The 14,259-nt window shown below is 39.2% G+C and overlaps 1 protein-coding gene across 6 annotated transcripts in view; it reads right to left on the reverse strand.

Annotated features, from left to right (window-relative positions):
* plxna4 (plexin A4) overlaps positions 1-14,259 on the reverse strand; it is a 190,967-nt gene that overhangs the window by 92,037 nt on the left and 84,671 nt on the right. The window lies entirely within an intron of this gene.

Here is a 14,259-nt window from a genome sequence, read left to right on the forward strand (position 1 = left end):
TATGCTGCAACAAATACAGAGAGAGAAAGGTGTATACGTGTGTGTGTGTGTGTGTGTGTGTGTGTAATCTGAAAGACAGCTTTTATAAGCGTAAAGCTTTAATTCGTGAGAGATGGGAATGGGTTGTTCCCCACAGAGACAGAAGTCTAAAGAGGATCAGAGATTGTCTGTCAACATCCATAAGAAATCCTTTCATGCGTTTTCAATTAGAAAACGGAACAAGAACTGTAGGGAGTCCATTTCCTGTCCTACATCCCCTGTTTTTTCTCTATTAATCCATCCAGAAAGTTGTGTTTTACTTAATTTCTGTATCATTAAGCTCAAGGGATGTAGGTATGAATTGTGGGCACCCAGGCAAAATGCATGCTGCACTTGGTATGTTAATATATAGTTAATACAGTAAAGTTTGGGATCAGTAAGATTTGCTCTTCAAGGAATCAATTGATCAAAAATAGAGAAAATACTAATACTAATAGTTTTCTATTTTATTATGCTTACATTTTATGTCATGCAAAGCTGAATAAAACGTTTACAATCACCTTTTAGCTGAAAATTGATCCCAAAAATTTGAAACGGCACTGTAGGTAAAAAAAATATATACAATAATTACATTGATTTAATTTTGTCGGTATTCTACATCAATCCTGCTGAAATTGTTTGAACACATGGGCCCCTAAAATCATTCCCACCGTACACACCATTAGGTACAGCCCTGCTGTCCTCTGAATCCAGAAGAGAATGTTCATCTGTAATAATTTGAGTGAGTTCTGCATGTCTTTTACTGCACTCATGTCATCACAGGTATTTGAGTGAGTGTATATGTGTGTGTGGGAGACGGAGAGAGACGCTGCTCTCTGGCTCTGTGCTTCCCTGCAGGCTTTCATCTTTCTCAGGTTAGATTACTGTAAAGCACTCCTGTCTGCCAGCATTCCTGGAAGCTTTTTATCCATGCACTTGTTTGTTTTAAAAAAAAAAATAAAAAAAATAAGGGGGGGAAAAAGCGAAGTGGAAAAAACGACAGATATAAAGGGAGCTGGGAATAAGAGGAGCTAACGGTCCTTCCCTCAACTGTGTCTAAACATATTTCAAAGCACCGTTAGCAAACTGACTTAACTGTAGACCTGCTGGCAGGCGACTTCTCATTCTTTCAGTCAGGGTCATTTACATCAATGCATAAAAGCTATTAAAACATAAGATTTGCCATAAGAGCCATAACATACTTTACTCTGGGCTGAGTGTACCTTCTGAGAAAAACAAACAAACCAAAAAAGCTTGCTCAGACAAAAAATGAAAAAAAATTAATGTAAAACAAATACAAAAATGTAAAATGTTTTATATAACAAATATTTTTTATTTACATTTTAAAATTTTAGCCAAAGACCTGATAAGGCTAAATAGAAAAAAAATACTATTAGTAAGCAAGTGTTAGTTGGCAAGTGACCCAAATCCAAAAGCTATAATATAGCAACACGTACAGTTTAGTGTAGTACATTACTGGCTTAGATTAAACTTTTGTGCACATATGTTATAAAAAGTTCTGTTTTCTCTCTTCATTTCCATACACAAATAATACAGTTTTATATAGACTATATGCATTAAGAAATCAAAATCATGATCGAAATTCGAAAACATGAACACAGACCAATTGACGCTGCATGTTTTAGCAGATGCTGACAACTCACAAACAGCAGCACAAATTTAATTAGAGCTGCCCTGAAGCTGTTTGTAACTATTAGCTCTGGCAGTTGGACAACTGGAGGACCGTGTGTGTTTGTATGTGCGTCCGATGCCACTGTGTGTTTAATAAAGGGCAGTATTAACATCCCACCTTGGAATGCCTGAAGGCAACATCAATAATCACATGGCTCATCCCACACTCACTTTCACGTCTCTTATGTTTATGTATAGAGGCGTATGCGTGCAAGCTTGTATGTGTGGGACAGAGTCTTGACTCTCTGCATCGGCTGGTAGGGCCTAAAGCCGAAATGGAGTTCCCGCACAAAGCTGTTTAAGCATGACAAGCCCAGGCAGTGTTAACCCTGCAGGGCTTGGGCAGACCGGGCCGCCCCTGTACCCAAAGACAGAAGCTGCAGAAAGAGCACACAACTTGTGAGTCGGATGGGCAGGTGTTGCCAAAGCCTGCCAAAGCTTGTGTGTCCTCTAGGACCTCTGTGTACACACACCCACTCACCCACCCACCCACACATACTCATGAACACACACACTCTCCAGTCAATTCATTACATGGGTTTGCAACATGTTAAGATTACTGAAAATACTGGGAATATATCCCCTGGTGATATTTGGCTCATTTCTAAAAACCATTTTGCCCCCAAAATACAGCCAAATAAATACATTTATTGGGAAACCTAATGTTTAATACAATGTGTTACTTGCCATTTTATTGCAACAAATTGAAATGTAAAAGTAAATGTGAAATTTACCAGCAATTTCTGTGTGAGAACTGCTTTTACATTTTTCCCCCATCAAGTGCATATACATACACAAACAGAAAAACCTTACTGGACTCATAATGAAATTTTACCCATAATGCAATGCGGGTTTGAAATACGCTGCTCTTTTTAGGGTTTAGGTAGGTTAAAGCTCAGATCTTGTGGATAAATTGTGGACACATTCAAGCTATTATCTCAATGTAGAGAATAAAAAATGGTTAGCAAAAACTTCCATTCAGGCACAACGCTTTTAAAACCAACTAAAAGCATTAGCACTTGCTGATAATTATTTTAACCTATTATTTAATCATTTCCTGTTGTTTTTCTATAATCTTAGTCAAGTAGGGCTGAAAAGTTAATAAATGAATAAATTAACGTGGCGTCATCATTAACAGCATCAGAATGAACAGAGCGAGCATAGCTTAGTGTTCAATTATCTCGTGAATTTACAAAAAGGCTAATTGGAAGGATTTTGATTCACTGTTTATACAGAATAATCATTTAGGTAAGAAGTACAACAATGAAAAAAATTCCTGCATCAGCGCACTGGGGAGAAAACAGCGATGAGCAAAATATTCTCTTTTTTTCACATTTACTGAAACAAACACAAGCTGTGCCAGCAGGCATATGACATACGTACATTTCGCCCCAATACATACTGCCAAACCAATGACAGCAATCGATGAAACCTGTCAGTCAAATACTTCCAAATTGCATACAAATAGCCAACACAATACAAACCAAATTTAGATTTACAAGCGGTCCTACAAAAAGTCAAGCTGCAGTGTTAACTTACAGTAAAGCTATTAGATATGGAGCTCAGAGAAAAGCAGCTAGCAGATATTCAGCTGAGAGCTAGGCTCTGAATGAGCGACTATATGATTGTTATAGGTAGACAGATGGTCGGCTCTCACTCATGTCTCCTCTTGGCCATGTCAGCATGCCCTCTGTCCCTTCCCAACTGCTCTACACGCAGGTCACCTGCGTTCAAAACACCTGGACCGGATCTATGCCACGTCATCTGTGCTCAGGCTGTTTATGCACACTCTCAAAGCTTAAGCAGTTTTAAAGAATAGAGAGTTATAATCCAGATTTGAGGTTATCCAGAAGCAGTGACAATGTTTTACATGTTTAAAATTTACAATCTTTTTAAAAAATTATGACTCTTGGAATGAGCCTTTAAACATGTCCCAACACAAACCTCCTGTTTCAATAGACAATGCATCGTCACCTGACAGAAAATGCAACTTGTCGAGCAGTTTCATGCAATCTATAACATCATTAGCAATAAGCATGTGCTCCCTCTGCTGACATATGAACAACCCATACTGTTTTACCTTCAGGTGGAAATCACTCAAATCAGCGAACCATATGAGAAGATCTATGCTTATAAGCAGCATTCTACTCTAATCACCAGCAAGCACTTTAAACCTGATCTTAAAACTCTCCCAGGTTCTGTATATAAACCAATATAAGGGAATCCACCAACCTGCTATTTACATTTCGAGCATCATATGCAAAAGGCCTTCTCCATGACAAACCCCTGAAACTCTTTAGCATTTTAATGAGGTGCTTTATCCTGTGTCAGTCGACTGTGTAAGTGCGGGTAAGGAGAGGAATGGTGGGTAAATTATTAAGCAGAGCTGCCCTGTGCTTCCCAGCTGATCCGTTTTGAACCAGAAGACACCAGAAGTGGAGGGGACACACATCTCTGAAGTACAACACAATTTATGACCTTTGATGGAAAAAAACACCTTCTGAAATAATTACAGATGAGCTAAGTGAACTATATGCATAAAGAGAATCAAATTTTACTGATAATTATCATAGTAGGAAGGTGATTACAAGAACAAATTTACTGACCATTTAAAATCGCATATATATTAAAACATTTCAAAAAACAGACAAAATGTAAAATAAAATAGCCTATTATAATGTACACATGCATTTTTATTTGAATAGTCTTGCTATATCAGTTTTTAAAGATGATAATGGCATTACCACTACTACCCACTACTCATTTACATACATTACTCTCTATAACAAAGGCTGTTCAAGTGAATATAAATTACCACAGTCACAGTGCGATCTCGTATTTGAGTCACACTGAAAGTGAGCAGTGAAATCAAAGGTAACTGTAAAATTTACCATAAACGTAACTAATATTGACACACAGATGTCCACATGCTTTTATTTCAAGATGAGAGAATAAAATACTACTCCCAGTCGAACTAAATGGAACAAAAGAGGACTAGAGGAGGGTGGAGAGATTTTTTGACATTTTGCGTCCATCTAACGGTTTTATACAAGGCAATCTTGATGCCAAAGAACGCTTCCCAAAGAAATGTCTTGAAAAGCCAGAATACAACAGACAGACAAATCCCGTCCTCATATAAGGGCCGGAAAGAGGCTTTTCTATTGCACATTCAGAGGTACCACTCATCAGGGGCATTTGAGAGGCTTGTTTAGTGTTCTGCAAATAATGGAGAATCAGAATTCCAAAGATTCCATCTTGTCTTGGAGCCTTTGATTGCTGATGAAAGAATGCATGGATAATCTCATTCAAAAGGCGCTAATAACCTTGACTGACCTCAACTGCCACGCACTAGAATGGGACTGAAATGAGACTTTTTTTTGTGATAAAAACAAGTGCTTCACAAAGAGGCGTTTGGTTGTGGCCTTTTCTTTGTGGTGCTGGAGCAATATGAATGCACAGGGGCCTCTGACAGGCAGAAGTCAGTGTTCACGGTCAGCGTCTGGTGATGGAGACCATCTAAAAGATGGCCGCAAAACCCTGAGGCAAAGAAAACGTCAGTGTGACTGGTTTTCCACGGCATTCACCGAAGAGCCCCAGGGCAGAAACCCGACTTCAGACATAGAATGGGTCAGTGACTATTCAACTTGAGAAGATGCAGAAGGCATGAATGAATTAATAAACAGACACATTTATACCTTTATAAATCTGCATATTGCATTTTTGAGATGTTATAGATGACGAGTCAAAGATTCTCTGTGGTTGAGTCAGCTCCAAACTAGAGCAGACAAAAACCAGAAGAACAATCAGTGAGCAGATGTACCAACTCCAACACCTTCCAGTCGGATACTATCATTATGGATTTAATTATTGCACGCACCATCCCAGATAAGGGATGAGCAAGTTTGTGCTTGAAAAACAAAAGACTTGGGCAGTGGGAGAGCTCAGCACTGATTTACACACTTTAATAAAATCCAAAGACAATTGGTTGGCTGTAGATAACAAGTGGATGAATGAAAAATCAGGAGAAAGGCGCAAGGCACTGATTTAGGGTTTAATTAATTCATGAGATAACTGCAAACTGTCCCGCCAGAGAGACAGACAGACGAACAGACAGCATGGCTGAGAGAGAAAGAAAGACAGACAGACAGACAGACATAAAGTCAATTTGGAAAGAGGAGAGGAGGGAAAACAGAGAGAGAGAGAATCAAAGAGATTCTGGGATCTGGGTAAAAATTACTAGGGGTTTTGGGAAAAATATAACCACACGTATGTGACATTTTACCATTTATAAGTCAACCACTGAAGCACCCACATTTATACATTAATTTGAAGCATACTGAAGGATATTATATTATATTATGGTTTGAACACCACCATATAGTATAGTCAAACTGAAAGGATGGTGGTCATAAAAACATCTAATTCTAGATGTTTTAACAACATTTGAACAAAGTCATTTCCCATCTAAAATTAGACTTCAAATTAACCACAATGATTATTTATACTTATTTGCTGATTTTCCTGGGATGCTTACTATTTGTATCATTATTGGAGAGAGCATTAAAAAATAAAACTATAATTACTTACCACTTTATTACAGGTTTATATGTCATGTCATTCATAGAACAAAAGGTATTAAGATGGTTGGCTGTTACCTACAGTACCTCAGCTAAGGGGCAGCAGAAGACACCAACAGACTACAAAACGAAATGTAAAATTACAGAAATGAAAAGGTATTCTTAAAAAAATAAGAGACTTCACACATAAATCGGAGTGAGAATAAGAAAAGGAAATGCAAGTGTAGTCTCAGCGATGCAGGGGTATTTGTTACATAATTCCTGCTAGCAGTGTAACATCACGGCTGAGTGCTTGTGCTGGGTGAGTTTATGCAGTGTTGGGCCTGTCGGAGCGGTTCGGCACACATGGCACATATGCGACTAAAGCTCTTAATGCAGTTCCCGCATGACCCCGGCAGGCCATGTCCCAGCCAGCTGCAGCATGAGATGGATGGCCAGTTCCCACTGGGATGTACAGCCACTGGGGTGCAGGGGTCTCCAGAGGGTATTATCCACACAGGACATCATGTTTAATTTACTCAAAGATGTGGTAATTAGCATAGATGCATGGGGGAATTAGGGACATCCTGGAGAATAATTACGTTATGGTTCAGGTGCAGCGAATCGGGTGTGTTAATATAGCAAGTTGCTATAACAATAAAGATATTTTTGAACTTGTTGATATTTTTTACTTAACTGATTTAATAAAATCAAGACTGGAAAGCTATCAGCTTTGAGCTCAAATTTCCGACTGAAGCACCAAGGCTCAATGTTCAACCGCTAAGTCACAGCTCTGTTTAATCTGTTCCTTTTTTTGAAAGGATCATGAAGGTGTGGTACAGTCTGTGTGTACATGTATGTATTTCTGTGTGCGTTCAGCAGGAGGGAGGACAGAAAAGCAGCAGGTACTAGGAGAACATCTAAAGTACATGAGTGATCTGTCACAGTGTGTGTTGAGCGCCTGTTTTTCTGTGAGACCCAGCAGAGATCTGCGGTTTTGTGAATGCCACCCACATCAAACGTACATGCATGTGCTTTTAATCAAGACATGTCTGTTTAACAGAAGCACTGTGTCTCTTCCTTCCATGTACAGACATACATGTGCCTGTCCCTCTGTCTGTCTAGTCAGATGAGAGAGTGTGTTTGTGTGTAATTAATTGGATATGTTTGTAATTAGGAGTGAGTGAGCAACACATTTGGCTTTGTTTGGCTGCCTCAGCACAGCAAAAAGGAGTGCAGAAATAAATTGATTACACAGAATTGTAATTACACTGAAATTATCTCTTTCACTCAGGGGGTTAATTACTGTCCACACAGTAAACATGCACTGTTATTACTCATGGGCCTACATGCAGGGTCTCCCTATTAATTCTGACGACAACACTGCAGAAATGGGCAATAAATATAGTAGAAATGTGGTCTGGTGGTGACCGATCAACATAATGATGGGAGGTCATCTCCCCTCCTATTGTTGCTAAAGGTCAGTATGTGACTTTCTCTGAAAATGTTGTATTTTGTAGTTCATTGTATGTGTACACTGATTGCTTTCGTTAACTCTTTCATTCAATGTCATAATTTGAGGGGAAGCCATTTATATTTCAATTATATTGTCAATTATCAAAGACTGAAAGAATGTTTTGAACGATTTCATAAATATTTTTAACCACATATATGCTGTTTTTAATTTTTGTTTGTACAAATGTAGTCTGAGACATGAATGAGCATAAGGGACTAAGTGAGTTTTGAAACAGGGCTAATGTATTTAAACAGCATATGTGCATTTATCCTTACAGCTGCTTTTTTCCATTCACAAAACTGAAGAATCAAATCACAGCCTAGTCGACCAATCAGTGTCAAAGTAACTCCGCCTAAAGAATGGGTTTTACATCTCCCCTCTCTATTCCCCTCAATCTTCTTTATTTCCTTCGGATAGTGATCTTTTTTTCCTAGCAGGCTGTTGGAGGCAGGCAGTAATGAACAGTCTCCGTTTAAAAAGGAGAGAGGGCAGTAGAGAGATGAACGCTCACACTGAGATGTGTTATCTTTTATAACTGTGACTAAAACACTGTTTAATGGGTGACTACTCACTCATCAGGGCTCTTTGCTTGACTCTGTTAATAAGCTCTTCTCCCAGCCACTTATAAAGAGCCGTCAAAAGCTCACGACACAGATGCACCGACGCCGACACAGAGTTACTCACAGGCACAATTATAGGATATAAACATATGATCTGACATTATTACTTTACTATGTAGGGAAAGAGGGTTGGGTTAACTTGGTAAGTCTGTAACTCGGTGCATTTGGTGGCCATTATATATATATATATATATATATTTTTTTTAGGCAGGGTGATATTTTGTACAACTACCAGTGTTATGGTATTGTCTATTCTTTTTTTCTGCCCTTTATACAGTGTCTATTGAGACTCCACTCAAGCTAACTCACACACACTTGTGGACCCATCAAAAGAATGTGAGCACAAACCGACTATCAGAGAGATGGAAAGCACCCTGAGAGTTTGAACGTTCACAGCAACAGAGAGAAAGGAGGAAACATCTAGCTTTTAAAGCAGACGGCACACACCTTCAGCTCCTCCATCGTAAACTCAGGGAAAGAAGGTGAAAGACGGACAGAGTGAGGGAAAAAGAGAGAGAGTTTGGCGTGTTTGATGTCAGACCACATTCCAGAGATTCTGTCTGAATCCCTCCGACGGCTCTCCTTCCATCACTGCGGCTCTCGCTCCGCCAGTTACCATGGCAACAAGGGCCTGCATGGTGGACCGGAGTTGGAGGGTGTGGATGGAGAGAGAGGGAAGGAAGAGAGTCTCTAACTGCAGCCAGGTACCCAGAGGCCTATAGAGACCCAACATCTTGGCACAGTGTGACGAGCACTTTTCAACTCCCTCTTTCCGTCTTGCTCTTCCCTTTTCTTCTCTGGAGAAACAATACGGTCTCCTCTGAATACTAAAAGCGATTGCGCAAATTCCTCGCAACTGCTTCCTGACTGAAACGTCCTTCAACATCAATGCGGAGATGCATGAGGACTCTCACTCCTGTGTGCAAGGGCAAGTCGCATGAATAAGTCATTTGTCAACGTTCCAGTTGGGACGTCATAAGACCAAATGGTAATTATCAAAGTGTCACTCTTGGTTATGAACAAAAGCCATTCCCTGGCACTTAAGACTCGAGTCTACGTGGACACTTTAGGGACTGATCGCTTCATTATTGTGAGCGCTTCCAACTCAAAATACACTCCTAGTGTCCGTCACTGTCTTAAGCCAGTCGATGCAGAACGGGTTTATATTAAAAACTGACGACTTGTGCATGATGATGAAAGTTTATAAGAAGGCCTACATGGAACATGTGGCCATAAAATGTGGCTTGTGGATTATGAATGCAGATGTTTCAATTTCCAATGTTTTGCCTCTAAAAACCTATAACATTGATACAAAATTTAGATAACTACTTCAATCATCATCTGACTGCGACGTCACAGAAAATTTGAAATCAGTATAGACAGACAAATTAAATTGCTGCATTTATGCGTTTAGCAAATACTTTTTATTTTTCATTTTTAAGCCATTCTCCTGATGTCTATACATCCATTCATCAAATGTGAAGACCAATGACTGTTTATTTTTTGTTTGATATCTCTTATGAAACAAATCAACAGACAATACCACTGGTGATTTAAATGCAGAAAACAATCAGCAATAGCTGAGCTATTATTATGATTAGCTCTTGAGACTCTGTGGGACAGATCGTTAATGTTTGCGGTGGTAAATGGACATGGAGTCATGTAACATCAGTAAAAACCCTCTGCACCTTTCAGATCTAATCAGGACAGCCATTCCTCACCTCTTCACTCTATTAGAATATCCTTCAACAACAAACAAATTAATTACAACTCATGGTAAACTCAATACGATTGTGTGTGTGGGGGGGTGGGGTGGTTGACAGTATTCGTGTGATTTGGTAAAACCTAATGAAAAGTGCAAAAAGCTATGCATGCCAGCTTTACAAATGAAATGTTCAATCCATTCATTAGCAAGGACCATTAGGCAAAAGCTCACAGCAAAACAAACAAACATTACAGCCTATTTGGAACAATGACGGATAGACTCGGAAGAGATTTTTTAGTAGTTTCTCTTAGCTGAATGTGACCTTTGAAAAGATAGACCATTTAGAAAAAAACACTAGATATATTTACTTAAAAAAAAAAAAAAAAAAAAAAAAAAAAAAAAGATATCTAAACCTTGGAGTGTTTCCAAAGTAAAACACAATTGCTCAGATTTATATTTTATAGATCAGGAGACCTAAATTAATTTTACACTGTGTTTTACATAAGCATCATTGTTGCCTTAGAAAAAAGGAAACAAACGAGACATAAAAGTAAAGAGTTCTGAAATTAATGTGGACAGAATTTGATGAGAAATGTCTGATTCTTGTTAAAAAGAATAATTGTAGGCTTTGGTATATTGGCAAAACTGATACTAAAACTGAAGTGACACTCAGTGGAGGCACTGAGATTACTAAGGTCTTTTTCCCAAGAGAAAAATCTGAACAGCAGGAAACTTGAGTAAAAAATTTCCTCCATTTATTGTCTATGAGAATGAAATGAGATAAAGATGTCCTTTGTGATTTTTCTTTCATATGGGTTTGTGCGTGATTGTGTATGCCTTATGGGAAAGGGGGAAAAAAAAATTCATATCACTGACTCATAACCAAGTAACTGAGAGCCACAGCATATGTGCGTATGTGTGTATGTCTGTGTGTGTGTAAGACACTGTTAGAGAGAGCGAGACGGAGAGAGAAAGAGATCCCAAATTCAGCTCGGAGTACTTTTCATATCTGACTCACAGTGCAAAGTCCCTCTGCAATTAATCTCTCCTTTAAAGTTTCTTTCTGACCCTCCCAAAGGCTTTCCTCTCATTCTCCTCTCTCGCTGTCTATGTGTTTGTGTTCGGTGAGGAGTCATTGCGGATTGGGGCCTATTTGATGCAGAATCACAACAGGAGTGAAAATGAGAACGAGGAAGAGGAAAATGAGAGTGCAGGGCCAGTAATGCTCAAAGACATTTGCTCAGTTTCAAAACCCAGTGAGCACACGGAGAGAGCATTTTAAGGCACCAAGCACACATCACCAAAAGCTACTGTACTACTGCAATTTAATGATGTTACCTCCCAAGATAACTTGTTTCATCCAGATTCTAAGGCTGCATCTTCTGCTGGTTTAATTGAATTGCACTAAGATAGTGGATGATGCAAAAGAAGTGTTCACTAACAAGTAAAACGTGTAAAAAAATAGCTGATGTTATTAAAAATAGATTTGTATTAAGTATCGCACCTAATAAACTGGTGTGCATGTACTTTCCATGCTTAGCTCTACTTCAATCAGGTTTGAATTGCTGTTTATGTTCTAAATCGGGTTCATCGCAATCAGTGTTCATTGATTTCTACTTCCTGACAAGGGAATTACGTTAAAGTTTGCTTTAACGTGATGTACGTGAGGACTGTAATTGAGAACCGCTGACCTATAAGGTTCCATGACTGTTAGGAAGCCGTCTATGTAGGCAGCTGACTGCAAGGCTGTCTGCTAGGTTTTGGGACAGAGCTTTCATCTCTCTTGTGACAGCTCTCTCTCTGTCAAAAAAGAGATACCATGCTAGTGGGGAAGGTGGAGGTCATTTTGAGAGTCCAGACTTTTGTTCTCCTGGATTTCTCAAGGAAGAGCAAGAAAAAAGTGAGGAGAGGATGGAAAGAGATCGAGAGCCAGAAAAGGACAAACAGGTGATATTAGCTTCTCCGTCACACCACAGAATGCCTCTGTGACGTCTGTTTTTATGGTGATCAACAAAAAAAAAACAGAACCACGAACAAAACTAACCCAAAATCAGCACTCCGAAGAATATGAACTCTGTTCCAGACCTTCTCCGCCATGTGATGTCAGTGACAACTTCACAGAAGTACACAAACACCCTGGTGGGGAACAGCAGGCTGGATAGGTTTGATTAATGGGTTTGATGGCTTCAGAGGGTAGTTTATATTTAGCATGCTAATATAAGCTCTGCAGTAGCAGAGGAGCACTCTGATATATAGTGTTGAGTGCTCTCTAAACAGACCTCTCCATTAAAACTTCTGTAGTATGCTCTGGAACTTGTTTGAGATTGATGACTACACCTTTACATTCACTGAAGAAAATAAAAGTGATGCTAGCAAATGCAAAACTCACAATTTTCTTGCTAGGGAGCTGTGTGTGCCACAGTGTTACAACTAGGCCACTAAGAACTTCAGAGACTTTTAATACATAAGTGGTCACTAAATGGTTGTTTGTACTAGGCCCTCAATAAAAGAATAAAAATTGTATTTCCTTCACCTGTTTTTAATGTGCAAAAAAAATATTTTCCGACGTGAAATATGCATAGAACATTTCTGATTGCATGGATTCTGACTGAAATCATGGTTTCTTAAGCGAAAATGTAATGATTAATGTGATTTCACCTTTAGAAGTTTATATACAACAATAGTAATAAGTTAAGATTGCCTTAGCCAACACTACTTAAAAAGCAAGTCATTTAGCTTTATTTATAAAATGCAGTGGGCAGAACCATATTTGTGAAGATTTTCACACCAGAGATGGCTTACAACTTTGTGGAATGAACAATTTTGGCTCTAAATTAGTGAGAGAAACCAGTTACATTTATATTTTTACATAGTGTAAATATACTTCTGATTAATGTTTTCTTGGAGTCATAGCTTGGAAAAGAAGTGTGTAGGAAAAAGCTTATGAACCTAGAAACCTTTCTCACCATCTCTTTGTCTGTAATTCTGCTCTCCTTTCTTCTCTCAATGTTTCTATTTTCTTCTTTTCCATGCCTCCTGTCAGCCAGAAATCATGCCGTATAAAGAGAGTCTGGAACAAAATACAACCTGTGGCCTTGGCAAGCTTTTCTATCAGCCTGCCATTGTGGCACAATGACACATTACCCATGGTTTACGATCGTACACACACACATAGCAGAAATGTGCTGTCTTGATGATGTCTCCATGAGTAAGAATGTAATGAATGCTGACTTCAGACCCATCAAAACAGACGAGCATTAGCCCAATCCAAGCATGACAGACAGTCAATAAATACTAATCAGACCTTGCTCACCTTTCCCCAGCCTGTCTGCATGACACAATGCCTGTGCTTGACATGAACACCCAGATATAACCCCCAAAAGAACGATGTGGCAACAGTCAAGTGGCCTGATTTGAGTGCTGTTATAAGATGTTGTGCAATTCACAATGATTTTGCCCTCTGATTGCCCTAGCAATTTTTATATGCAACCACACACCTGCACAAGTATAAACTCGACAATTTTCTCATCATTCTCTTGCTCCTTCAGCTGCCTTACTGTTCGTCACAAGAATTGCTGCCCATAGTCCTTTTTATGTGGACAGTTCATCTAAAGCTCACTCTTTAAGACCCGCGCCATGTTCCTTCACTTCCTACTCCACACATCCGTCCAATTTTATGAGCTGGAGAGAGAAAAAAGGAGTGGGCTAATTATCAGCCGGATACTCTTGCAGGAGGTAACCCCCTCCTGCCTTTCTGTCTAACACTGAATTTTCAATAGTCTAATCACTGCACTGTTCAGCGGGCTCAGTGGTCTTTAATATTTTAGGCAAAGAGGTTGACCTGTTGTGCCCAAGAGCTGGGAATTCCCAGAGGACCACCGTGATGGTGGAGAACTGGCACTTTAGCAGTGGCCTCGAAGTGACTCATGCCTCCTGCGGTTTACACGGTGTTTCATCACCTGCCTCCAGCTTGAGCCAAAGAGTTTCCACAGAGATCTTACGATAAGCAGGATTTAATGTGTCTGTAAACAAATAATTGTAGTAACTCAGATTTTAAGCTATTCAGGGAGAATTTAATTGTCTAAATTGTTTCAGTACCCAAATTTGTTAAAGATTTTGTGCTGAAATACTACGTATGCTAACTACTTAGGA

Source organism: Puntigrus tetrazona, chromosome 4 (assembly GCF_018831695.1).
Source record: "Puntigrus tetrazona isolate hp1 chromosome 4, ASM1883169v1, whole genome shotgun sequence".
Classification (NCBI taxonomy): Eukaryota; Metazoa; Chordata; class Actinopteri; order Cypriniformes; family Cyprinidae; genus Puntigrus; species Puntigrus tetrazona.